The sequence below is a fragment of the Amblyomma maculatum genome, unplaced genomic scaffold (assembly GCF_055883805.1).
Source record: "Amblyomma maculatum isolate TAMU_Amacu unplaced genomic scaffold, ASM5588380v1 scaffold_15, whole genome shotgun sequence".
In the NCBI taxonomy this organism is placed as follows: domain Eukaryota; kingdom Metazoa; phylum Arthropoda; class Arachnida; order Ixodida; family Ixodidae; genus Amblyomma; species Amblyomma maculatum.
The window spans coordinates 9,179,436-9,206,959 of record NW_028146740.1 but is presented as its reverse complement, the minus strand read 5'-3'; the positions used below and the strand labels follow the sequence as shown (position 1 = coordinate 9,206,959).

Below are 27,524 nucleotides of genomic sequence, written 5' to 3'. Positions count from 1 at the left end.
GCAGCAGAAGAAGACAAAAACGGAGAACAGAGTAAGTTGAGCTGTGCAGCGCAGCTTTTCTCTACTTCTCCCACTGCTCCAAAGAACAAATGCGCAGACACAATTCAGTAAAAACGCTAGTGGGCAACCTAACGAAGTGCAAGAACTAAGAGAAACCATTCAGACACTGAGGGCAGAAAATGTTGAACTGAAACAGAAACTTAACGACCTTCTAGAAGAGCTCAAGGCCGAGAGAAAAGAGCAGACCGACAACAGCGCGCGAACAGTTGAAACTCAGTCAGCCACCAGAGGGCGGCAAGAATTCGCAACTTCCTTGGCAGCCACGACCAACTCACTAGCGCATTTTGGTAACCTCATTTCTCACATCCAAGCAGGGGGGCCCAGCGGTAGAGAACACCTAGTACAATTCACGAGTATGAAATTCAGAGGCAAACCCAATAGGCCAATGGCCGAGCTTGGCGAAGAACCGTAAGAGCTCGATCAAGTTTGAAACCCTTGAAATATGGAAGTGGAACTGCCGCGGGATCCGCAAAAAGCGGGATCTTCTTAAGCAACACATCACAAATTGCACAGTACCACCAGGCATATTCGCCCTACAGGAAACCGGCTGCTCACCCACTCTTCCGGACTACACCGCATATGAGGGGCAGGGGAAAAGCAAGGCCGCCACGCTGGTTGCCAAAGCTGTCACCGCAATCAGACACGATATTGACGGAACGGAAATTGACCACGTTCTTATCGAAGTCATTATCCAAACGAGAAGCCCAGAAAGCATCTTCGTGCTTAACGTATACAGCCCACCCAGCCACAAGAACGCTAGCTTCAGCTACCTGCTGGGCAACGCAGAACAGGCAGCAGGCAAGAGGGGTCTTCTCATCCTGAGGGAGTTTAATGCCTGCCATAAAAGCTGGATCTATGTCAGAGAAACTCAGAAAGGCAAAGATCTAGCCCGAGAAGCTGATCGCAGAAGGCTCAGCCTAATCACAGATGACACCCTGACAACGCGAGTGGGAAATAGCATCAACAACGATTCGTGCCCTGACTTACCGTTCGTCAAAGGAATAAGGAAAAACGACGGGGAGACGCTAGGCACTGACCACTGCATCTTGCGCATCCAGATAGAAACCCTCGCGATCAGGAAAAAATATAGCCAGGCTAGACTCACACACTGGGAAGCCCATAGCAACACCACGGCGGAGTTCGAAGGTACAAAGATCACGGACATTGAGAACTGGGCCGCGGGTATCAAATCGGATTGGAAAAAAGTGACTAGGAAGATCGCTCTCACCACCAACACGCCCAACATGGATAAACATCTCTTACACCTCTGAAATGCTAGACGATGGTTGCTAAGAAGATGGAAAAGGCGGAAGCACAATAGAAAGCTCACGCATAAGATCGCCGAGGTCACAAAACAAGCCGAAGAATATGCAACGGAGCTCTCAAAACGGGACTGGGACCAGAAATGCAACAAGCTACAGGTACCCTAGGCTTTCCAAGACGTGCGCCTTGCTAAGGGCTCTCATAGACCAAACTAAGACCAAATGTGAAAACCATAAGACGTTTCAAAGGATCGCGCACTAATATTAAGGTACAGACCGGGAACTGCTAGAGAACATCAGCGATGAAATGGACGCCGACTACAGGTCGCCATACACGGGCGAAGCAAATCCCGCTGTCGACGAACCCATTACCATAGAATAAGTCAGACACGCTGTGATGTCTGTCCCAAAGGACACCACCCTAGGCAAGGATGGCCTGGGGTGGTGTCCAGGAAGCCTGGACAAGAATTCAATGAACAAATTTATTGAATTCATCAATACACATTAGCAGCAGGGGACCATCCGGAAAGACTGATCTCATGCGGAAATAGTAATGATTCCTAAATCCGAAAAAACGCCCAGCCTGGAAAATCTACGACCTACTTCGTTAACGTCATGTTTGGGAAATGTATACAAAAGAATTACGCTTCAGAAGTTGCAGACCCACCTGGAGGACAAAGACCTCATGCCGCACACTATGTTCGGACTCCGAAAACACCTCACAGCACAGGACGTCTTCCTGCAGATCAAGGAGGAGGTGCTTAACACTGTCCCAAAATACAGAGAAAACATCTTCCTCGCACTCGACCTTAAAGCGGAATTCTACAATGTTAGCCACAGGGCAGTGCTAGACGGGCTCTGTAACTTAGGTGGCGGGCAGAGAATAAACAGCTACGTGAAAGCCTTCTTTAGTAGCAGAACAGCCGCCATCGGAATAGGCGGCATCAGGACATAAACCTTCTACACCCCCAAAAATGGGTCACCACAAGCCTCAGTGATATCCCCTATGCTTTTTAACATTGTTATGATCGGCTTAGCAAAGAAACTCGAAGAAATTGAAGGAGCCAGTCATGCTATCTATGCTGATGACATCACGATATGGGCGACTAGGGGATCCTTAGGAGAAAACCAAAACTGTCTGCAGGGAGCAGCAGACACTATCAACGCATACACCCGACATTGCGGATTGAATGTTCCCCGGAGAACTCTGAGGTGCTCAGAGTCCACAGAAGGTAAGGTCTGAAAAACTCCATAGACGTCTACATAGGGGGGAAGAAGATCCCGGAAGCGTCGCAAAGCAAAATCCTAGGCATGCCGATACAAAGAAATTGCCGTATAGCTCAAACAATCAGGCAGCTAGCAAATACCACAGCGCAGATCACGCCAATGATCGTAAGAACCTCCGACAGATGGCGAGGCATGTCCGAAGAGGACAGATGTAGGCTGGTACAGGTCCTCGTTGTATGTCGCATTGTATAGGTGTCCCTTACCAAATTGCGCTCGAACAGGAAAATGAACAATTGGAGGCAATCCTGAGGAAAGCCGACGAATGCGCTCTTGGACTACCGGTCAACACCTCGACGGAAAAATTCTCTAAACTTGGCATAAACAACACAGTGCAAGAGCCCATCGGATCCACCTTTTCGCGCAGGAAATAAGGCTCATGCTGACGCAAACGGGAAGGAACACGCTGAATATACTGGGCATATGGGAAATGCTTGCACAGAAATAAATAGCACGGGGAGCATAAGAGAGATCATTAAGGTCAACCCGATTCCGAAAAACATGCATCCGAAAATACACAAGGCCAGAAGAGAGGCAAGATCGGAGGCACACGAAAGAAGCTTCGCAGAATAAAATCATATTGTACGTCGACACGACCATAACAAAGAACAATACGGAGTCGGTAGCCAGCGTGCTTGATCACCAGCTTGAGAAAATCAACTGCGCCTCGATCAAGAGCAACATTCTCGCGGCTCAAGAAGCGGCAATCGTTCTCGCTATCAGCCACCAGGGCGAGGAGGCTACTACACAAACAATTACGGACTCACAAGAAGCATGCAGAAGGTATAGCAGCGGACGCATATCTACTGTGGCCATCCGCATACTCAAGACAATAAAAACAACCTTTTCGAGATGCTTCATAACGTGCACACCAGGCCATGAGACTGTCAAAGGTAACCAACGTGCCGACGCCAATGCCCTAGCATATGCCAGCCGGGAGGCGCACAACGACTGGGAACTGGACGCAGTCCCTAGACGCTATGGAGCCATTCTTGAACATCATAGAGTTTTAATGAGGATCTACCCACCTCCACACGAAGACCTTAATAGAGAGTAGTAGGTTGCCCGGAGACAGCTACAGACTAATAGATACCCCCCCCCCCCCCCCAGCCTGAGCCTACTCAGTAAAATACATCCCACAACATATGAGAATAAATGCCCACTATGCGGGGAACCCCCTACACTCTACCATGTCACATGGGTGTATCAAAAAACACTGGTAGCGTCAATAAACACAACACCAACACCAGAGCAGTGGGAGGCTGCGCTGTCCTGCTCGACGCCTAATGACCAGTTCACACTGATCCACAGATCGTGCAAAACGGCAAAGGCCACTGAAACTCTGGACTGAGGGCCCCACTCACGCCGGGAAAGTTTCCTTTGTCGAGATAACGTTTTTCATTGCAGTTAATACGCTGTTGTGATCAGTGAAGTGTGTCTTGGTTTCTACTTTGTTGATGGCCTATGCTATTTCCGGTGTACCTCTACAGAATACCAAGTCCAAGCTTCTGGCTCAATGTGTGGTTGACTTGGGTTGTTGTGGACATAGCTCCCAGCGACACCGAAATTCCCCATCTTAGACGAATAAGGAGTCCTTGTGTTTGTTGATGCTCCTTTTCGTTGAGCCCAGGGATTCCAGTTGAGATCACTTTCAAAATAATATAAGGCTAAATAATTATTTCATTCCTTCTTTCCAAGGCAGCCTGATCGTTTTCCTGTGGAGCGAGCGGAAGAGCGAGCGAACGCGTTTGAGCAGCGTTGTTGTTACGACTCAAAGAAAAAAAAATGCGCGGGCCTGCTACTCGCTCTGTAGCTAAGCCACCTCCGCTGCCTCGTCCGGAAAGGAGAAAATGAAGAGGAAAGAAAGAGGGAAAGATGCGCTTCGCTACAGCCGTCATCCACCACCGAAACGGTAGCGGCTGCAATGACGGCCTACAACAGAAGAGCAGCGTTCCTATATATATACTATAGATATATATACACAGCCGCCTCTGCGGATCCACCGCGGAGAGGATGCAAGAGCAAATGATCGTCATCGCATTGTTACGGCAGCGGCGTTGCCATGGCGCTAGCGCTGAGTGGTGGGCGGCGCGAGGGAGCTGGCGAATCGAGCATAGGCCACTCTGAAGAACGGTTCTACCGAGCGAATACACGTGAGCCTGTGTGAGTATATCGAACAGGCGGGCTTGATGACCCGCCTATTTCACCTCGCCAGATAGTGCGCGCTGTGACTGAATGCTCCGCGTGTGCTGTTTCGCACAATAACGGCCGCTCGCCCATGACAGCCGTCAGTGCGACAGCGTGCAAGTGCGTGCGTAGTGAACAGTTTGGACGCAGAGCTACTGCGGAGGCCCGCCCGATGTGCCGAGTGCTCAGTGACCTAAGACATTTGCGAACGGGCCTCAGCAAACTACTGTATACAGTACCATAGTGTATATATTTTTTATTTTTACCTACCCCTTTCTTATTCCCTATCGCTCAGCTCTTTGATATCCTCTGCCCTTTCTTCGCTATCCCTTTATTTCCGCCGCCCCAGTTCAGGTGCTTCAGATATCAGATAGCAGATACCGGGCTGGCAAACATTTTTTCTTTCCATTTGTATATTGCCGCAATGTTATCTTACTAGCGCCGCCACGTGGTGAGCTCGGGAGACTGGCACGCGCTCGTCTTTTTCGCTCTCGGTGCTCGCCCGCCAGTTGGTTCCGTGCCTTATCTTGCCGGTGCTTTTACTTACGTGTACGTAAACCTGCTGAATCAGTTTCACTGGCTTCTGTGACATTTTTGGTGCAGCTTCTGGGTAGATCCCATGTACGAAGAGCCTCTGGCTGCCCCCTACGCCCATCTACACACCGTGGACACGACACCTGTGCACAAGACGAGCCGTCGCTTGAGAGGCTTAGCTCCCGAGTGTGGTCCTCTTGTCTCCCCACCGCGAACCACGATGACTACAGCGGCAATCCAGACCGTTCAGCTTCCCGTGAGAGCCCAGCAGATGATCTGCCATACTACACGTATGCCCACGCCTTTCCATGGCGACAAGTTAGAAGACGTTGAGGACTGGCTGCCCAGCTACGACCGGCTCGCTGTGTTTATGCGTGGGACGAGGAGCGGAAATTGCAGAATTTCATTTCGCACTAGAGGATGCCGCCAAGTTGTGGTTCGAAAACCATGAAGCTACCATTTCCACCTGGCAGGATCTCCGGTGGCAGCTGCTCGGAACATTCGGCAACAATGCAAGAAATGTGATGGCCGAACTCGCTCTGCAGTCCCGAGCACAGTGCCCTAATGAAGGCGTCGCCATGTTTGTGGAAGAAATGACTCGCCTTTTCAACCGGGCGGATCCGTCCATGTCGGAGGTAAAGAAGGTGCGCTACCTTATGCAAGGAATGAAGGAGCAGCTGTTCGTTGGCCTTGTACGTGACCCTCCACGTACTGTGGCTGATTTTACGAAAGAAGCAACACGCATTGAGCGTGCCTTGAATCAGCGATTTGTACATTTTGATCGCTCTGCGAACATCGCTGCCGTAGACGTCTGCTTGCCCATGGCCGGAAACGACAGGGAAGTCCTTCGCAAACTTATCCGAAGCATTGTGCGCGAAGAGCGGAAAAAGCTGACCTCTCTCTAACAATATCCACGTGCTGGGGCATCTCAGATATTGTGCGCGAAGAGCTCCGCCAAGCAGTGCCATCAGTATAGTCACCCCAGCTGCCTGCGCCACAAATCATGACGTACAGCGACGTGTTGCGTACCCCTACGCCTGAACCATCGGCACCCTGCAACCCTGCTCCTCCCGCTCGTCCTCCACCCCAATATCCAGTTTCGACTGGTGTGCCTGAAGCTCGACCACCCGTTCGCAAAGCACACGCGTGGCGCACGTCGAACAATCTACCTTGTCCTTTCACTGCGGCTAAGCCGGTCACGTTCTGCACCACTGCCCGTACCGTCGGATGGGCTTGCGCGGATTTTCCCCGGATGCCCCTCGACCGCGCTATGGCGAACGACCTGGGGACATCGACCAATGCCTCAGCGACCACATCCCACCTACGTCCAGCGACGCCAGTCCAGGTCACCACCGCCGAGACAGTTTTCCACCATCCGCCGTTCTTCCTTCAGGAAGTTCCCAAGTCTGCACCAGGAAAACTGAAGACGGAGACCCTCGGGGTTTGGGCCGCCGTCGATGGACACTAAGACCAACATCCTCCGCTCACCGATTCGATCACACAGACCGACATCCGACCCTTCACTCCGACCAACAGTCCGACCACTTTTCGACAATCGCCGAATCTTCCGACGCCCCCAATCGACGCACCGCACGACCAACGAGTCCGACGATCTCCCGACGATCACAGAAGATTACCTTCGACGCCGCAATTCGACGTAACGACCGACCCGTGAGCCCGACGATCCCTGACACGCCGCACTTTGTCGACGGTGAGCTACATTCCGCCGAGATACCAATCGTCGTTGATAACCACAACACGACTGCCCTTGTAGATACCGGCGCTGATTTTCGCGTTATGAGTCATGGCCTTGCTACCATTCTGCAAAAAGTGCTGACTCCTAGGCGCGGAGCCCTGATAAGGACAGCCGGAGGGCATGTGGTAACGCCTCTCGGAGTGTGCGCCGCTCGCGTCGAGATTCACCACGTAACTTTCTCGTGTTACTTCGCTGTGCTAGCAGAGTGCTCCAAGGACCTAATCCTCGGCCTTGATTTTCGTAGAGAAAACGACGCAATCATCGACCTCCGTGACTTCATGGCGACTTTTCCGACTCACCGCGCAATTTCCAACGAGTACACACAGCACAACGATGACTACACAGGCAGGCCAGTTTTCCGAGTGTGCGACGAGCATGTCAATCTACCTCCACGCACCAGCTTGTTTGTTACAGTGCAGTGCGACAACCCCCCCGCCTTGCAAGGCCTCGCGGAAACGAACGTGAATATATTGTTGAGCCTACAAGTCAGCGTCGCTCGGGGGATATTTTCCTTGAGAAATAAATGAACTGGACACTTACCGTGACTGTTTTGCCGTCACTTCCAAAGTGAAACAGACGTTAGTAGCCAAACATCGAATTATAGTTGATCCCACCGAGCGCCCTATCCGCCAACACCCCTACCGAGTATCGGCGAAAGAACGAGAGGCTATTCGGGCGCAGGTCGATGAAATGCTCCGCGCTGATGTGAACCAGCCGTCCACAACCCCATGGGCCTCACCAGTTGTGCTGGTAGCTAAAAAGGACGAAGCACTCAGATTCTGCGTCGACTATAGGAGGCTTAACAAAATTAGGAAAAGGACGTCTACCCATTGCCTCGAATCGATGGCTCTATCTTCCGTCTCCGCCACGCCAGATACTTTTCATCGCTCGATCTACGCAGTGGGTACTGCGAGATCGAAGTCGACGAACGTGATCGAGAGAAGACCGCATTCATTACTCCTGACTGACTGTACGAATTTAAAGTGCTTCCATTCAGTTTGTGTTCCGCTCCCGCAACCTTTCAAAGAATGATGGACACTGTCCTAGCCGGCCTGAAACGGCAGATGTGCCTCGTCTACCTTGACGACGTTGTCATTTTTTCTGTAACCTACGAGGAGCCCCTCAAACGATTGACGTCCGTGCTAAATACCATCCGCGGGGCCGGACTATCACTAAAGCCAGAAAAATGCCACTTTGCATTCCAACAGCTCAATTTTCTCGGTCACGTCGTGAATGCTGAGGGAATTAGCCCTGATCCAGAGAAGACGGCTGCCGTAGCTGCTTTCTCGACTCCCATCGATAAAAGTTCCGTGCGTCGGTTTTTGGGCCTCTGCGCATATTATTGGAGATTTGTGCACGACTTCTCCCGAATAGCGGAACCATTGACTCGTCTAACAAAGGACGACGAGCCTTTCATCTGGGCCGACGAGCAGCAAAGGGCCTTCGAGGAGCTTCGCCAGTGCCTTCAAACAACGCCCGTACTTGGCCACTTCGACGAGGTGGCCGACACAGAATTGCTTACCGACGCCAGTAACGTTGGCCTCGGCGCAGTTCTCGTTCAGTTGCAAGAAGGCGTTGAGTGGGTAATTGCTTACGCCAGCCGCACCCTGTCTCGTTCCGAAGCGAATCATTCTACTATACCGAAAAGGAGTACCTTGCAGTTGTGTGGGCGGTAACAAAATTTCGTCCGTATTTGTATGGTCGGCCGTTTAGAGTGGTCAGCGACCACCACTCACTCTGTTGGTTAGCGAACCTTAAAGATCCTTCAGGCCGGTTATCCCGCTGGAGTCTCCGCTTACAGGAGTTCGACGTCACTATTGTGTACAAGTCCGGCAAGAAACACAGTGACGCTGACCGCCTATCCCGAGACCCTATCCCGTGTTCTTCAATTGAAGCAGATGACTCCGTTTTTCTCGGCGCTCTGACTACGCCAGATCTCGCTCAAAAGCAGCGAGACAACACCGAACGGCGGCCCCTCATTGATTATCTCGAAGGAACCGCCTAATCGCCGCCTCGCCTTTTCACGCGTGGTCTGTCGTTCTGCTTGCGTGACAGCGACCTCTACAAAAAAAAAAAACTACGCTTCCACAGACGTTCAGTATCTGCTGGTTGTCCCAACGCCGCTCCGTACCAACGTTTTGCAGGCATGCCACGTATGACGAGCTTTCTGCCGGCCATCTAGGTTTTTCTCGCACCTTGGCACGAGTACGACAAAAGTACTACTGGCCCAAGCTTGCCGCCATCGTTCAGCGCTATGTTAGGACGTGCACTGATTGCCAACGTCGGAAGATACCACCTGTCAAGCCCGCAGGCCTGCTGCAGCCTATTGTTCCTCCGCGAGTACCTTTTCACCTAGTTGGTATGGGCTTGCTCAGGCTATTTCCTACGTCATCATCGGGCAACCAGTACATTATAGTCGGCACAGATTGTCTAACCCGCTATTGTGAGACGAAAGCTCTTCCCTGCGGCACGTCCACTGACATTGCGAACTTTTTCACCTTTAATCTAGTCCTGCGTCACGGTGCACCTGCGATCGTTTTAACTGACAGAGGCACCGCATTTACTTCAGCTCTAACCCAGGAAGTGATGCGGCTCAGTGGCACTTGTCATCGCAGCACAACAGCATACCACCATCATACAAATGGCCTTACTGAGCGACTCAATAACACCATCGCCGATATGCTTTCTATGTACGTCGAAGAAGACCATAAGAACTGGGACCAGATACTACCGTATGCAACATTTGCGTATAACACCGCAGTCCAGGAAACGACCCGCTTCACACCGTTTCGCTTGGTGTACGGTCGCGAGGCTGTCACCATGCTGCACGCAATGCTACTGCCAGATGTTGCCCACTCATCGATTGCCGGTGCCGACCAATTCGTGCAGCATGCCGAGGCCGCTCACCAGCTGGCTAGACTGAGAGTCCGGACACAGCAAGTTAAAGATGCTCGACGTTATAACCTTCGTCACAGAGAGGTAACTTACAACCCTGGCGATCAGGTTTAGGTGTGGACACCTGTTCGCCCGCGGGGTCGCTCCTAGAAGCTTCTGCGCTGCTACTTCGGCCCGTACAAAGTACAACGCGACGTCACCTACGAAGTGATCCCGCAAGGAACTGTTCGCTCATCCCGACGGCAAGCACAATCGGAAATCGTACATGTCGATAGGATGAAGCCCTTCTACTCCCGCTAGGTCAAGCTACATGTGTTTTTTTTGTTTGTTTTGTATTCTTTAACTGCGTTATGTGAACACGGCATCCTCGCCGACTACGGTTATCCTCGACCTCGCCACTCGGCATCGGGACGATGCCTTTTCCACTGGGAGGGTCGATGCCGCAATGTTATCTTACTGGCGCCGCCATGTGGCGAGCTCGGGAGACTGGCACGCGCTCATCTTTTTCGCTCTCGGTGCTCGCCCGCCAGTCGGTTCCGTGCCTTATCTTGCCACTGCTTTTACTTAGGTGTAAGTAAACCGGCTGAACCAGTTTTACTGGCTTCTGTGAAAATATGCAATAAATAACCACTACCACCACCACCATCACCTAGCGTAGCATTGCTCTCGCATTAAAAGCGGCCACTGGTAGTTCACTTTGAGCCCCGCAATAATATGCGTTCTCAGAGACACAGCCGCGCAGATGGGACTAACGCTCGGTCAAGGCGCGCTACAAAGCGTCGATATTTATTAATGCGAAACCATTACTTCGCTATGTTCACAGATATCTGTGCATATTTTTAAGGAATAACAGCGCGGAGACGAAGGACAAGGGAGAAGACAACACCTGCGCTGTTAATTATTTACATTGACATTTGCTCATGTCACACAAAGATAGAAAAAGTTCATATTGGCATAAAGAAAACATAGATTTATCCACGTTACTGTACAGTGTCAACATAAAACAAAATTGCCCGAAGTTGCCCTTTGAACGCCTTTGTCCGCAAACAGAAATCCAAAATAGAAACATAACGATTTAGCATGTCAATTACCTGATATTCAAAGTCCTGCTTTTTATAGTTTGTTCTAACTTTTTTGGTTCTCCGTTTCGGGTTACGAATATCATATGGCACCAAGACAGGCATTTAAATAGTGTGGAGTTTCTTTTTATAGATTTGCTGTGTCGGTACCCATAAATAGACTTTCTTTGCTGGTAAAACATCAAAGGTAGGAAAAAGTGGTTGCGTTGGTAACAATCTAATAGGAGCGGTGTGGTTTACAAAGATTCAGAGTACACGCTTTTGCAGCATTTGCAGCCTATCATAGTTCCCCAGAATGGAATACCATACAAAAGTTTGGAATAAAACGGGGAGTAATAGAGTGATTGTTTTAACCAGAGAGGTAGAAGGGAGGCTATTTTTCAGAGACATCCGACTGACTTAGCGAGTTCAGAGAGCAGGTGATTGCCATGAGGGGTCCAAGACAAGTCTTCACTAAACCATACCCCAAGAAACGTCTGCACACTCACTTGCTGTAAGTTTTGCCCTCTGTATTCTAGATGAATCTTTTTTTTCGTGCTTATTGATTGGCTTAAATACCACGCACTTTGTTTTTACCGCATTAAGTTCAAGTTTGTTCTGCTGCAACCACGCGGATAGTTCGTCCAAATAACAATTTGCTGATTGTTCGATGTCGTGCAGTGTTCTACCTGTATGGGAATTTTATTACTTTCTTTATGCAGAACTATGGCTGCTGTGCAACCACTATGTATATCTTCCAGCACTTTCACGTATGGCTCGTGTACACCCTGATTTCGATATGCCTGCATCACCGCCGATGTTTCAACTGAGTCAAATGCTTTTTCGTAATCAATGAATGCTATTTATAAGGGCTGGTTCTATCCGAGCATTTTTCTATCATCTGAATGATGGTATGGATATGATCGATAGGTGAGTACCGTTTCCGAAACCCTGCTTGATCCTTTGCTTCATTGCAGTCTAATGTTGTCCTGATTCCATTAGCGATTACCTTAGTAAATACCTGATACGTAACAGACAGTAGGCTGATTGGTCTGCAATTGTTAAGGTCCTTAGACTCCCCTTTTTTATGAATGAGGATAATGTTTCCATTCTTCCATGGTTGCGGTACCGTCGATGACACCAGGCACTGGGTATACAGGGTGGTCAGTTTTTCTAGCACGCTATTCCCCCCGTCCTTTAGCAAATCTGTAGTTATCTGATCCTCTCCAGCTGATTTCCCCCTTTTCATAGTTTGTAATGCTTTCTTGACCGCGTCCTTCGTCACTGGTAGAACGTCTGACTGTTTTTTCCTGCCGCCAATCTCGTTACGGTCCTGACTATTTTGGTTGCTGTAGGGATCTGTATAAAACTCCTCGGCTACTTTGACTATCTTGTCCATATTCGTGATGACGTTGCCCGCCTTGTCCCTTATCGCATGCATCTGGTTTTTGCCTATACCCAATTTCTTCTTCATTGCTTTAAGGCTTTCCCCGTTCTTTAGAGCATGCTCAATTTTCTGCATGTTATACATCCTCATATCGGCCACTTTGCGCTTACTGATTAGCTTTGATATCTCGCCGGAATGTTCAACTTGTAGCATCCCAGAGACTGTGGACCATATATTATTGGTGTGCCCAGCGTATTCGCGCGAAAGAAGTGTGCTAGCGGCTTCCTTGAAGCCTTTAGACAAGAGGCCTCTGTCGGAAGAACTGCTGCTGGGCGCTTGGCAGGACAAGGGGAAGGGTGTCCAGGCAGTGCGTGCTCTTTGCCGTTTTTTGTGCGCCAGCGGACTTGATTCGCACTTGTAAAACAAGCTACTATGTCTGTATAAGTATTTCATATGCATTCTCCCACATCGTCACCCATCATGACCTTCTTTCTTCTCTCCTTCCCCTTCCCCAGTGCAGAGTAGCAGGCCAAATTTGAATTATTACGGCCAACCTCTCTGCCTTTTCCTTTTAATATATACATCTATCATCTGTCTGGTCTGTTGGATTGGAAACTTTCATACTTTCGCTTTTCTTAATCAAATCATTAGCCTCCTTAGACCGCTTACCGGTATTCTCTGTAACTATCCTACCGCCTACTTCTACACCGCACTCAGTAATGATATTTCTGAAATTATTGTTCGCTGCTTCTAGGGTAATGTCGCCATCCTCGGCTAGAGCTGAATATCTATTCTGTAGCGAGATCCTGAACTCTTCTGCCCTCCCCCTCACCGCAAATTTTTTGTTGATAAACTTCTTTCTTACAAATCTGTTTCGTTCCCTTTTCAGATTTAGTCTAATTCGAGACATTACCATCTTGTGGTCACTGCATCGCACTTTCCCGATTACCTCTACGTCCTGCACAACGGCGGGGTTAGAACACATAATAAGTCAATTTCATATTTAGTGTCCCCTTTAGGGCTGTTCAATGTAAACGTCCGGTTATTCCGTTTGCTGAAGAAGGTGTTCATGATTATTAAGTTATTGCGCTCTGCAAACTCAACTAGTAATTCCCCCTTGCTATTCCTAGAACCAATGCCATAGTCACCTGCTGCCTGGTCTCCTGCCTGCTTTTTCCCTGCCTTGGCATTGAAGTCGCCCAATAGTACAGTATACTGCGTTTTTACTTTTCGCATTGCCGATTCTACATCTTCGTAGAAGTTTTCGACTGCCTGGTCATAATAACTACATGTAGGTGCATAGGCCTGTACAACCTTCAGTTTATAACACTTGTTAGGCCTATTTACGAGACCTGCGACCCTCTCATTATTGCTGTAGAATTCATCTATATTACCAGCTATATACTTATTGACAAGGAAACCTACCCTAGTTCTCGCTTCTCATTTAATCCTCGATAACACAGTATATACCCGTCCTTCAGTACAGTATATGCCTTATTTGGCCGGCTAACCTCACTAAGCCCTATGACATCCTATTTGAAACTATCTAGTTCCTCTAACAACACTGCTAAACCAGCTTCACTAGCTAGTGTTCTAGCGTTAAATGTTGCCAGGGTCAGTTTCCAGCGGAGCCAGAGATTCTTAGCACCCCGACAGCATCACGTGTCTGACCGCCCTTGGTAAATGAGCGCAAGGGTTCTGTAGGACTAATCATGAGAGGTTGCGGCCATTTACTGCACCAGGGTGGTCACACAATTGTTCTGTGAACACCTGTACCACGCCGTATGGGAAAGAGGAAGGTGGGAATGAAAGTAGAGAGAATGAATGAGTGAATAACTTATTTCCACCGAAAAGGAACACTTCATCTCCCGCCCCCGGAACGCAGTCTGGGGGAGGCGGAGGGGGGGGGGGAGGGCAGGTCAGGAAGACACCGCAGGTTGAGGTCAGGTGAGGTACCGCCACTGGCCACTGAAGAAGGAAAGGTTACAAAAGCTCTTCACGGCCTCAGCAGCCAGGCGAGATCTCCGCTCCGCAGCCAAACCTCCCAGGCTTCTCTACTGTCAATGAATGCTGGCGCCTGGGGATTCGGCGCATTCAAATATTATATGATCTAGTGTGCCTTTTTGGCTGCAATTTTTACATTTCGAATCTTCTTCCTCCCCGGTCTGTGTTAAGAAAACCGAGACCGGGAAGCTGTGGTTAACGGCTTGTAACCGCCTCCAGATGCGTGCTTCATTGTTAGTGAGATACCAATCTGGGGGGTAGACTGAGGCCCACAGACGAAAACATCTACCCACCCAACATAAGGGAACAGATACGGGTACCACCCTTACCTTAACACATGTAGCCAGACTACAACAAAGAACGCAAAGAACACAGAGCCAAAGCCGTCGCTGAAGGAATGAAACACAACACTCGAGGAAATTGCTTATGTACACGCATCATGTGAGCGACACGGAGCAGCCGTATCGGCAGTAGTAAATAGAGAAGGTGCACCTAAAATTGCGGCCTCAACATGCACTTGTGACATTAGCACAGCAGAAGAGGTCGCAATAGCGCTCGCATGCCCTGACACGCAGGCCAAAACTCTAATCAGCGACAGCAAAACGGCTGTCTGACACTTTGCAAATGGACAGATCTCAGTGGAGGCCAAAAAGGTTCTTCTCACAAATCCCATTACTAGAAACACAACCATCATATGGATACCAGCACACGAGTCTGTCTCTGGTAACAAAGCTGCGCACCTACTGGCCCAAGATCTCTACCACCGGGCAGCGGTAGAACAGCCCGAATGCAAGGAAGAAAAACATTGCGGTGTCACATAACAATGAGATCGTTGAATCTTACAAACTACATCGAAAGCAGAAATAAAGGGGTGCCGTGGTCGATGTGACGGCAAGGATGTGACGCCACACAACCGGAAGTAGAGCCGAAAAAGGGCATAGGAAGGGATTAGCGTGCAATTTTAAAGCACCAAAGACTAAAATGGGCAAACAAAAAGAAGGTATTTAGCCCATTAGAAGCCACCAGAAGCAACAAACAGCATCATCCGTACATTCGCATTACTCGAATGCAGATTCTGCAGTGCTCTTTAATTTTTGCGAGTTCACACACAAAAAAAAGGTTAGGTATTCGGTGCCTTTTCATTTCAGCAGTCTTTCATGAATCGTTACACTTTTGAGAAGCGCCTATGGTGTTGTTGTGGCTGTAGGAAGAGGGAAAAGAAAATGCAAGGGCCTGCTACTGGCTCTGTAGCTGAGCCACCTCCGCTACCTCGTGCCGATAGAAGAGAGAATAGAGAAGAAAGGAAAAAGAAGAGGGAGAGAATGATGTGCCGCAATAAGACCCGTCGTCCATCACCGAAGCAGTGGCGGGTGCAATGACGTCCTACAACAGATAAAAATCGGTGGCTGGCTAGGCCCCACCGCAAGCGGTGTTGACCTACCGTCCTAGCCCCGTAAGGCCAGGAACTGCCACCCTTCACCACCTTCCCTCGAAGAGCCTATGTGTAGGAATGCGAAAGTTCACACGCGCGAGGCAGGATTCTTATGTGACCACCACGGTGGCCCGATGCGCTCGGTATGAAGCCCCTCATTGGGAGGCCGCTTCTCTCCCTAAGCACTCGTCCCAGAACACGACGGAAGTTTTAACCAGCTTGTGCTGTGGGCAACCTCACGCCACTCGTGAACCAAGTATAAAGCAATGTGAAAAGAAATGAACAAATGAGAATTGGCATGGCAGAAATATAGGTGAGAAACTGGTACAATTATGAATATACCACTTAACTCCTGAGGCGTTTTCCCCAAGGAACAATCAAATTCTGGGAAAGCCCCATCACCAAAAGCTACAAGAGGCGCGCTGGAAGACCTAACATCTGACCCCCGGCGCCTTTTGTGTTCCCTCCACAGCGGCCTTCAAGCCCTCCGGACGAGCTGGGATCGCGGCAGCTGTGCGGAAAAGGCACTATCCACTTCTGGAAGAACTTCGCATTTGAACCGGAGGTGAGCTAGCCACATTTAAAGCTGCCTTCCCTCCCTATCGTTTGCATTTCATGAGATGCTCAAGTAGGGCGAGAATTTGATTCAATACGCGAAAAAGTCTTCTATTTCTTCCTGCTTAATTTTTCGCACAAAGAAACCCTTAATTATGGCGTTAAAGGTCAATGCGTCATGACTTTTCTAATACGTCCCTAACGTTGTCATAAGTGTTAACATGTAGTCCAGCATATACATGTCGTGTACGCGAGAAATTATATTTGATGCAAGTTTGAATAATAATTGGTTAACAGGAAGAGAAAGGCGCAGTATCTGTCACACTTGTTTATGGTGCCGCCTGAATAGCGCCGTAGGGTAAGGGCGGAAGGTCGAATTGAAAGTAGAAAGAGAGAAACAGGAGCCATAGTGGAGGGCTGCGGAGTAATTTCGACCACCCGGTGATCTTTAACATGCGCTGACATCACACAGCACACGGACGTCTCTTCGCTTCGCCTCCATCGAAACGCAGCCGCTGCGGTCGGGCTCGAACCCAAGTACTCCGGCACATAGTCGGGTGTCTTACCACTGCACCACCGCGGCGGGGCATGCAAGTTTGCGCCTGTCTTGTTTCTCATATATATTGGTGCTCAGATGGAAAAGACCATGCGCGCAACCATATGTTCTGCGCATGCGGAAAAATGCGGCAATTAGCTCCAGTTCGGGTTGGTCATGCTAAGTAAATTAACACCACGCTTGGGTTTCGAAGGCTTTAGTAGTTTCGCTATTTAAAACTCCAGTTTTATTCCTACTTAGATAGCATTCTGAGATACGTTTCCTGAAATAAATTCTGAAATTTTTATTCCTCCTTTTCTCTCAAGAAGATAAAATCGCACGTTCGTGAATGCCCGGTGATTTGGGCGCACTCTGGAAATTATCTTAGTTCGAATGGTCATGCAGGGCCGCCCTTATATCCGCGTGACACACGACATCTGCATCGAGGAAGTTCTCAAGGTTTTCACCAGGGACTGGAAGCTCACCCTGCCGAGGATTGTCCTCGTCGTCATCTCGAGCCTCACAACTTGGCAGGAATGGAGCTCACCTCGACAGCTGGAAAACTTCAAAGAGGGACTAGCAAAGGTACATGCGTGGGTTGTTTCCCGCAGACTGGAAGAATAATACCAATTTTTAAAACAGGAAAAAAAATTGAGCTACAATTATTGTCCAATATCTCTCACATGTATCTGTTGCAAAATGCTTGAACACATAATTTCATCTCATGTTTTCAGTCATCTTGAGCAGAGCAACGTTTTGTGCTAAAAAGTTTAAAAAGTTAGAAAGTCTATTTGCTGAGAAGCACAGTTATTCGAACTAAGAGCGGACTTGCATTTCAATATGAATGAAAGCCTGCAAATGTGTTGTATATTCCTTATGCTCGCCAAAGATTTCGACCGCGCAGCTCACTGCCACATGATTTCAAGACTATCAACACTCCGTTATACTCGTTAACTTTATCATGGATTCGTTCTTCCTCTCGCATCGGCAAACAGTTAGTGTTTTTTATTAATCTGTGCTCTAATCTTTCCCCAGTTATCTCCCGTGTGCCACAGGGTAGCGTGTTCGAACCTTTGTTACTAAATATTTCGATAAATGATTTACCTGACAATATGTCCTCTTGTATGCGCATTTTCGCGGATGATTGCTTCATCTGTTGCCCCACTAAATCTCCTAATGACCACCTGGCACTCCATTTAGATCTTATTAACGAATGATTTAATCCATGTTTGATGACCCTTAAAGTATTAAACTGCAAAGTAACCTTATTTAGCCCCGCAAACAAAACAATTCCAGCTTTTCATACAGCATTCAAGATGATTTACTGACTCAGGTATCCCACTATAAATATCGTCCGATCTTTCAGGATCAGACGAAATCCATATGCGCTGCCGCCTCGAAGTGATTTCGGTACCTACGACGTCATCTCAGGAATTCTGCTAATATTCGCAAACTAGCTTAACTTCTTGCACAAGTTGACATTGCTCATCAATTTTGTCTCCCTATCATAACATGATCACCGTAATAGGATCCATCCAAAATAGGGCAGCATGTTTCATATCTCGAAGCTATAGCTACCATGCAAGCATCACTCAGATTTAAAATAATCTTTCATTGCAATCTTTAGGCACACGGCGTGAGATATATAGCTCTCCTAACACAATTTCACAAGTATGGAATAGATCAAGTACGCTTCACCTTGATTTTCCATCCCGCACAGCAGAAAAATTGCACAATCAACTCAGTTTTACAAGAATATATGGTGACACCATAGCCTTCAACTCATCAGCACTTCCACGAGCCATCAGATTATGGAATAATCTTTCAGACAATATCGCTTCTCTTTCTAATCTAGATGCACTCCACCGCAAACTCATCACATAAATAACTTAGGCCTTCAAATAGCCGCCATTCTCATATATATTTTTATGAACCTTGTTGCAGCGGTTAAATGTCTTATTGCTGGGTTTTATTTACTTGTTGAAATGAACGGCGCCACAACAAGGACACAACAAAGAAAGGGACACTACATGGGCATGGGGTCAGTTCAGTTCAGTTCAGTTCAGGCGTTCAGTCGTGCACGACTCTTCGTGACCCTATGGACCATGTCACGCCACGCTTTCCGGTCTCTCACTATCTTCTTAACATCACATAGCTTCATCTGCAATGCCTCGAGAATGCCATCTAACCATCGCGTTCGCTGCCTACCCCTTCTCCGGCGACCCTCAACCTTTCCCAACATCAAATCTTTCTCCAGCGACTCCTCTCTTCTCATCAGATGACCAAAGTAGCTGAGCTTTAACTTTAGAATTTGACCCTCCAATGAGCAGTCAGGGTTTATGGTTGACAATATCGACTGATTTGATCTTCTGGCAATCCAAGGAACTCTCAAGAGTCTTCGCCAGCACCACAATTCAAACGCGTCAATTCTTCGGCGGTCAGCCTTTTTCACAGTCCAACTCTCGCATCCATACATCACAACTGGAAAGACCATAGCACGGGTTATACGGATCTTGGTTGGCAGACTAATGTCTCTGCTCTTTACTAGGCGGTCAAGGCTAACCATTGCTCTCTTTCCCAGAAGCAGGCGTCTCCTAATTTCATGGCTGCAGTCTCCTTCCGAGGTAATCTTGGCGCCCAAGAACAGAAAATCTGTCACAGCTTCCACTTCTTGTCCATTGATGCTCCAGGACTTGATAGGGCAAGACGCCATGATCTTCGTCTTTTTAATGTTCAGTTTAAGCCCAAACTTCTCACTCTCTTCTTGTACGCGCATCAGAAGTCTCTTGAGTTCCACTTCACTTTCTGCCAATAAAGTGGTATCATCCGCATATCTAAGGTTGTTGATACGTTTTCCAGCAATCTTCACTCCAGCTGAAGACTCGTCCAGACCGGCCTTCCTCATGATGCACTCTGCATATAGGTTAAATAGGCAGGGCGACAGTATGCAGCCTTGCGTCACCCCTTTCTGAATCGGAAACCAATCAGTAAGACCATGCCCAGTTCTGACTGTGGCCTCTTGCCCTTCATAAAGGTTCCTGAGGAGACATGGAGGGCATGGGGTGTCTCTTCCTTATTTGTGTCCTTGTTGCGCCGCCATTCATTTCATCATGCACCAACTCGCTCTTCGGGCTGTTTTGATGCGAAGGCATTACTTCGCTATGTTCATAGGCTTCTGTCCGCAAACAGCGTGCGCGAAATCGTTTCCGCAGCAGTTGTAATTGAAAAGCGATAGATTTTAATTAGTGGTGTCAATCGATAGGCGGTCAAAATATTGTGGTCAATAAATTAAATAGGTTACTAATTAGAGGCAAAAATGTAAAAGTTGTCCGCAGCAGGTGTGAGTAATTGCGAAGCAATAAAGGTTAAAGAGTGGTTTAAATCGATAAACAGTTGCATAATGTTGTGTCAGAAAAATAATTAGGCCAATAAGTTAGTAAGGTAAATAAAGAGGCAAAAATGTAAATGTAAAGGCGAATATGGTCTCATTAGCCAAAGGCTTGGCGCCACATTTGAATGTATGAAATAATAAATAAAATAGTTATTTAACTCAGTTAATTATGGTGATATTAAGATGTATCAAATACTGAATAGTTTATTTAGTCAATGAGTGTCAAGGATGTGACGTCACGCAAGCTGAAGTCGAGCCGAAAAAAGGGCATAGAAAGAGAATTGGCGCGAAATTTGAAAGTACCAAAGGGTAAAATAAATAGGTAAACAGGAAGTGAATTAATGTGACATCGAGGATATTACGTCACGCAACTGGAAGTAGAGCCGAAAACAGGCATAGGAAGGGATTGGCGCAAAATTTGAAAGTACCAAATACTAAAATGGGTGTTAATGGTAACAACTTTTATTACCACAAAATGCAAGGAATATTTTGGGCTGGGGCGAGACCAGGGTGGCCTCCAGTCGGGGGCAACCTCTTGAGCTCGCGTGCCGAGGGCCAGTTGCGTTGTTTTTCTTGGGCTGGCCAACAGGTTGTGCATTCCTTCGCTGAGGGAGATGACAAGAGTGTCTGTGGAGGGGGATTGCTGGCGCATTGCCACAGTATATGGTCTTGGGTGGCCTGCGTCCCGTCACCGCAGTGCCGGCACGCAGGGTTGTATTGACCATTCGTAATTAAATATAATCGGCTGGGGCTAAGAATTGCCTTTGTTGGCGTCTGAGTGTCGTGGCTTGCGCCCGGTCCAGATCGGGGTGAAGGGCGGGGTATGTGCATCTTTGCTCGCGATAAAAGTTTGTCACCTCCGCGTATGCGCACGGCGCCTCGACGGGCGCGTCAGTTCTCGATAGATCTCCCGTCTCCCGTTAGGGTAAGCCTCGGGCTAGACGGTCGACCCCTACGTTTCCAGAGTTACCCACGTGAGCCGGAACCTATACAAGATTGATGTGATTGAGAGATCGGTTGCGCAGAATTTGCGCGTCGCGAGCGCGCTTACAAAATTTTTGGCGAAATTATGAACGGCGCTCCTTCAGTCGCTTAGAGTAGTTTTGGTGTGGGGATCCGCAATGGCCAGTGCGGCAGTTACTTCCTCTGCCTCGCTTATTGAGCTTGCATGAAATGTTACGGCGTTAATGAATGCTGACTTTGGAGTGGCCATTCATACCACATATGCTCCGTTTTTGATGTGTTGAGCTGCATCCACGGATTGGTCTGGAACTGTTTCTCAGGGGTCTGTGCCCTTGTTTCCTACCGGCATCATGTCTGCCTGGTAGCATGTTTTGCCTGGTAGCATTGACTTAACAACTAGTCTTATAGTAACGTCAGCCTATAAATGGGATGTTGCGTGCACCTCCTAAGTGGTGTTTGTGGAGCTTGTCGAGATTTATGCTTCCCGCAACGCTGTGTAAAAAGAGGGTCACTTGGGCTCTCTTGTGGGCTTCAATTAGATCAGGTAGCATGTTAAAAATTCCCCACTGCAGTAGTCGATCTGAGTTGGCGTATACCGGCAGGCCAAGGGCCACTGTGTATGCTGTTCTAATTATGCTAAAAAGTGCATATTCGTACCTACAACGCAGATAATAGTAAGGGCAGGCGGAAATGATTCCGGTTATTATGAAGGCTTCAATGATCCTGCACAAGTCGGCTTCTCTCATACCCCTGCAACGTGTGGCAATGCGCCTGCCCAGCCCACCTATCTGGCGCGCCGTGACGCGTAGCCGGCGTATATCTTCTGTGTTCTGCGTATTATTATGAATCAACATTCCGAGAACTCTGATCGTGGCTACCGGGAGTTTCAGATGGTTGTCATTGTATAACTGGATGGGTTTTCGAGGATCGGGTTCTGCCTGTGCAGCTTGTTTGTTCCTTACACCTATGAGTTCCGATTTAGCCGGTGAACACGTAGGGCCATTTTCCTGCATTTAAGACTATAATGTTTTGATATATCATTGTAATGACTCTGTAATCTCTCCATCGGAGCCAGAATTGGCCCTTATGGTGATGTCGTCGGCGTACATGGAATGATGTATGTGTCGGATACCATCTAACAGATGCGGGAGGCAGCTCATAGCGATGTTGAAGAGAAAAGGTGAAACTAGGGTGCCTTGCGGTGTTCCTCTCGTTTCTAGTGTAATTTTGTCGCTAGTTTTGTTCCCGAAATGGAGCGTAGCCGTACGCGCGTTAAAAAAGGTTGCGATGTAGACGTATGTCTGTTTGCCTACGTTCATCTGTGAGAGGTGAGCGGTGGTGGTGGTGGTGGTTAAAACATTATTAACCATTAAATGTTTAGAGAGGTGTTTGGATTAGAGATGTTCGGCCTCGTGCGCTCACAATACTAGGTAGAGCCCCTATTCCGGGGCTCCATCGGCAAGCAACGCCGCTCGCATCAGTTGAACCAAGGCCTTTTGAGCCTTGCGTTCCTGACAGCCGAGCGGGCCCACCTGCCAGTCTTTTCTGGTTGGATTGGGGTTGGGGGAAATGGATGGATTTTATTGGCACGCCCGGACCATGTGGAAGGTGTCAGCCACCTCCCCACAGTACTGGCACGCACCATCAAAGGAAAGGTTGAAATGTTAAGGCACCGCCGGGCACAGTACAGTGTTGGTAAAATTTTGATGAGAAGGCGCTAGTCAGCGCGATCCAGTCCCTTACAAGGGGACGGGTAGCGCCTGTGCTCCTCCTTGTTGTAATCGGTGATATCTTTGAATGTAGGGGCCAGATTGTCTGATTGGTAGTAGGCTTCCAAGGACAGCGAGATAGCCCGGAGAGAGAGTGCGCGGGCGGCCAGATCGGCCTGTTCGTTTCCCTTGAGAACCTGGTGACCGGGCGCCCAAATGATGTTATGGAGGATTGGTTCTTTCTATCGACAGCTAGATTGAAGTATACGCCGGGCACGCGGGGGAGCTCACCTCAGTCTATAGTTCTGACAGGCCCCTCGTGAGTCGGTGATGATGTGTTTCGACTTTGGAATACTGAGAGCCAGAGCGATAGAAATCTCATCTGCGTGTGTTGTGTTGTAGGCTTTGAAAGGTGGCCCATTAATTGTGTACGTGTTATGTATGACTGCAGCCGTATACCACCTCTCGTGTTGAGGGCCGGCAACGTCCACGTAATACACGTGTTGTGTTGGTGACTATAGTATTGCTCCAACGCGTTCGCGCGCGCCTGGCGACGGCCGCTATGGTCTTCTGTGGACATGTTGTGGGGAAGGGGTCGGACCCGGATGGCGATCTCCAGGGTTCTGGCACTCACACCCTTTCCTCAATGTTGTAGTTGTGTTTGAGGTGTAGCCGGTCCAAGAGACAGCGACCGGACGTGGTGTATGTACGACCCGTGTATTGGTTGAGCACGTGGGCTTCTCGAAGCTCCCGGAAGTTGTTCATCACGCCAAGAGCCAGAAGTTTCTGGTTGGACGTCCTGACCGGAAGGTCGAGAGCCCGTTTCATGACTTTTCGGCGGATGGCCTCTAGTTGGCCATCATCGAGTTTTCGCAGGTACAAGTGCGGGATCGAGTAGAGGACTCTACTCGTTTTACGAAAGCATGGGCAGGCCGCAGTGAATCCTTGCTGTGTAATACGCTCTGCTTGTTGGAGATCCGGCGAATTATACGGCCCACCTGGTTTCCCGCTGTGCGAAGTTTGGCTAGGGTGGTGTCGGCCGGCCTTACGTTCATGGTGTATGAAGTGGCCAAGGACGCGGATCTCTTTGGTCTCCCAGATTGGTCCCGAGGCGAGACTGATGCGAAGCTGAGTTGTGTCTAGAGGGGAGGGGCGTATGTGCACAAATTCAGATTTAGCCTAGGCGCACTGGAATCAGCAGTAGGTCGCGTAGTGATCGACTACGGTCGCCGGTGCTTGCAGGCACAACTCGACGTGGCTCAGGCTGCCTTGCGTGGCCCAGATTGTGTAATCATCCGCGTAAAGTGCGTGATATATCCCGGGAGGAGAAGCCAATTTGAGGGAAGATAGAGCATGGCCAAATTGAAAAGGAGAGGAGACAAAACCGCGCCTCGAGGTGTTCCCATCGAGCCGATGGTGTATGGCCCGTGTTGCGCATCTTGTATGCGTATGTAAGTTTGGCGGTGTGGAAGGAATTGCCTTATGTAATTGAATGTTTTGTGGCCACAGTTGCTCTGAAAGAGATGGTTATAGGGATATTCGACAGGATCTAAGATGTGGTGGAGCTGAAGGACTATAGCCTGTGCTGATTTTGAGGGCCGAAACCGAACATGGTGTCGTGAAAGGGTGATGTGTTTCGAGAAATTTGGAGTCTGTCAAGAACCATTGTCTCCATTAGCTTGCCGACACAAGACGTTAGGAAGATGGGGCGAATGTTCTCTACGCCAATAGATTTCCCGGCCTTCAGGATGAAGATCACGAAAGCCGACTTCCAATCGAGAGGGAGAGGAGTTTCTCCGTCCCAAATACTATTCATGTATTTGAGGAGCACGGCAAAGGCTGCGTCGGGAAGGTTGGCCAAAAGCTTTGCAGTAACCTTGTTGCGCCCGGGGGCAGTGCCACGCTTCATCTTGCTTAAGGCCGCCCGAAGGTCATAGGATTGGAACGAAGTGTCCATCTCCGTGTTCTTTTTGCCTGCATACAAGTAGACATCCGGCCGGGTGTCCTTGGTGGTGCATAGGTATCGGTCCCTGAGTGTGTGCGCTAGATGTGTTGTCGTTCCTGTAAAGTTGTGCATGACCTTATGTAAGTGACGGTGGGTTTCCGTGCGTATTTGGGTTGGATAAATGAGTGCACGGTATTGCGTCCAGATTCTGGCGTGCGGCCGTGTTGCACCTGTCCGCCCAGTTAGTGTCGGCTAGCTGAGCAGCCGACACTAACTGCAGTCTTCTCCCTTGTCCTTCGTCTCCGCGCTGTTATTCCTTAAAAAAGCTGAGCAGCATATTCCGCGACTCGAAGTGTGACTTCGAGGTTGCGCTTCTTGAGGCGTCTGTTAAGTTTGGTTTTTACATTTATTGGTGAGGCTGCAGCGGGCCTCCCAAAAATGTAGGAGGTGGTTGTCCACGTCCGTTTGCGCTTCCGTGAGCTGTATCTACTTTTCGTGTTGTTTCAGTGCAGACAGAAGTGATTTGTACTGGGTGTCATATCCCGACTGGAGGGGGTCTACAATAGACAGAGGGGTGCGGAAAGTTGTCCAGTCCGGGATACAAGCTTGTGTTTGTGTGCGTTTCAGCGGACGCATGTATATGGTTGTGTTGATTATACCGTGGTCACTACTGAGAGTTTCCTCTGTGTTCAGCCAGTCGGCATGGCGTATGTCGCGTGTAAGTGTGAGATCGAGGTAAGTGCCTCTTTGAATCGAATTTCCTACTCGTGCTGGGCTGGCGGGGTCATTGGGGAAAGTGAGTCCGAATGTGGAAAGAAGTTTCGCAAGTTTCCACCCACGTGTGTCCTCCCGGGGGTATCGCCAGAGCTTGCTCGGAGCGTTAAAAACCCAACAATAAAAATGGGGTCACCACCCGCCACCTCCATAGCTTGTGTGAAAATTTCACTGAACGTAACGTTCTTAACTTTTGGAGAGGCAGAAAATGTTTAGACTGTGTACAGGTGGATCAGACCGCTTTAAGGGCAGTACCGACACCATCGTGCATTCGAATGGTGGTAGAGTACAAAACTGGGAGAGTTGGTAAGTATTCATCTTGTTGTGGCACCACAGGGACGAGGACAGGTATGGAGAAAGACAGACCTAGTGCTCATTGGGACATGTAATATATATGAAAAAAAAAACCAAAAGAATACACAAATAAAGCAAAAGGCAATGCGCACTCCGGTTTATGGTTACAAGGCTCATATCAAAACCGACCTGGTGTCAAACCGTATCACCGTATCAAATGTACGGGCCTAAACTAGCTTCGGCTATTGGCCCAACATTTTTTGCAAATTGTAAATTTATTGAAATACATGACTGATTGATTGATTGATTGAAATGTTTGAGATAGTCAATTTCAGCATCAAGCAGCAATAACGACGGCGCGCTTACACATTTGTCGGATGACTCTTTTATTTTAAATGCCTCCACAATTTCTCAGGCTGTCTTGTGTTTATGTTTCCAGATAACGCGTGATTCATGGAGCAGTGATGTGCAATCATGGCCCTTGACATGCTTGGAGAAGTGTGTCCCCGACCCGCCTTCGAGTGACCTTGCATGCTCACGTAGGCGGACATTAATACGGCGCCCCGTCTAACCCGTATATGCCAGGCCAGAGGAAAACGGAATGGTGTTAACCACCCAGCAGGTACACTCCACCCACGAATCAGAGTGCTTAACACCATACCCATTCAACATCACCCGCGAAGTGTCTCTCCGCTCGATATCAGCACATAATCGACCTAGTCTATTTCTAGACGCAAACACTATGTTCACGTCGTAACGTCGAGCCACCTTCTTAAGGCCGAAGTGTCTCTCCGCTCGATATCAGCACATAATCGACCTAGTCTATTTCTAGACGCAAACACTATGTTCACGTCGTAACGTCGAGCCACCTTCTTAAGGCCGTGGGAAACACCGTGCAAGTACGGGATGACAGAGAACTTTTCCTTTTTCTGGCCTCTTTCTTTTTCATTTCATTTCATTTTATTTCGTTAAAGGCCCCAGGAAGGGGTACTACATAAGGGGTGGGAAACATTATAAAAACATAGCTATTGTACATATGTTTTGATATTTTCAAGGAACTTGGATAAGCAGGTGATAACAGCGATGTCACCTGGAAGGCCGTTCCAGTCTGCAGCTGCGCGGGGAAAAAAGGAATTCGAAAAGGTAACGGTGCGTGACAATGGACGGGCGACGTGCAGGCGATGACTGGTGCGGGGTGATATGCGTGCTGGGGGAAGAATATAAGGGGTGGCCCGCATGGGACTGTTGAATATTTTATGGAATAAAGAAAGGCTTGAAGTGCGACGACGGAGAGATAGTGATGATAAACCTGAGGCTGTTTTTAGGGCAGAGACACTAACATCATAAGAATACAGGGCATGGATGAACCAGGCAGCGCGATTTTGAACGGACCCGAGAAAATTAATGAGGTAAGCTTGATGGTGGTTCCAAATGGGTGACGCGAATTCCAGTTTAGACCTGACGAGTGAATTATAGGCTAAGAGTTTAACATGTTGAGG

The 27,524-nt window shown here is 48.7% G+C and overlaps 2 pseudogenes; both read left to right on the top strand.

Moving 5' to 3' along the window:
• The first annotated feature begins 3,107 nt into the window (after positions 1-3,107).
• LOC146172014 (uncharacterized) lies at positions 3,108-3,957 on the top strand (annotated as a pseudogene).
• A 12,036-nt stretch (positions 3,958-15,993) lies between these two features.
• Positions 15,994-27,524, top strand: part of LOC146172009 (transient receptor potential cation channel subfamily M member-like 2) — a 765,506-nt pseudogene continuing 753,975 nt past the window's right edge.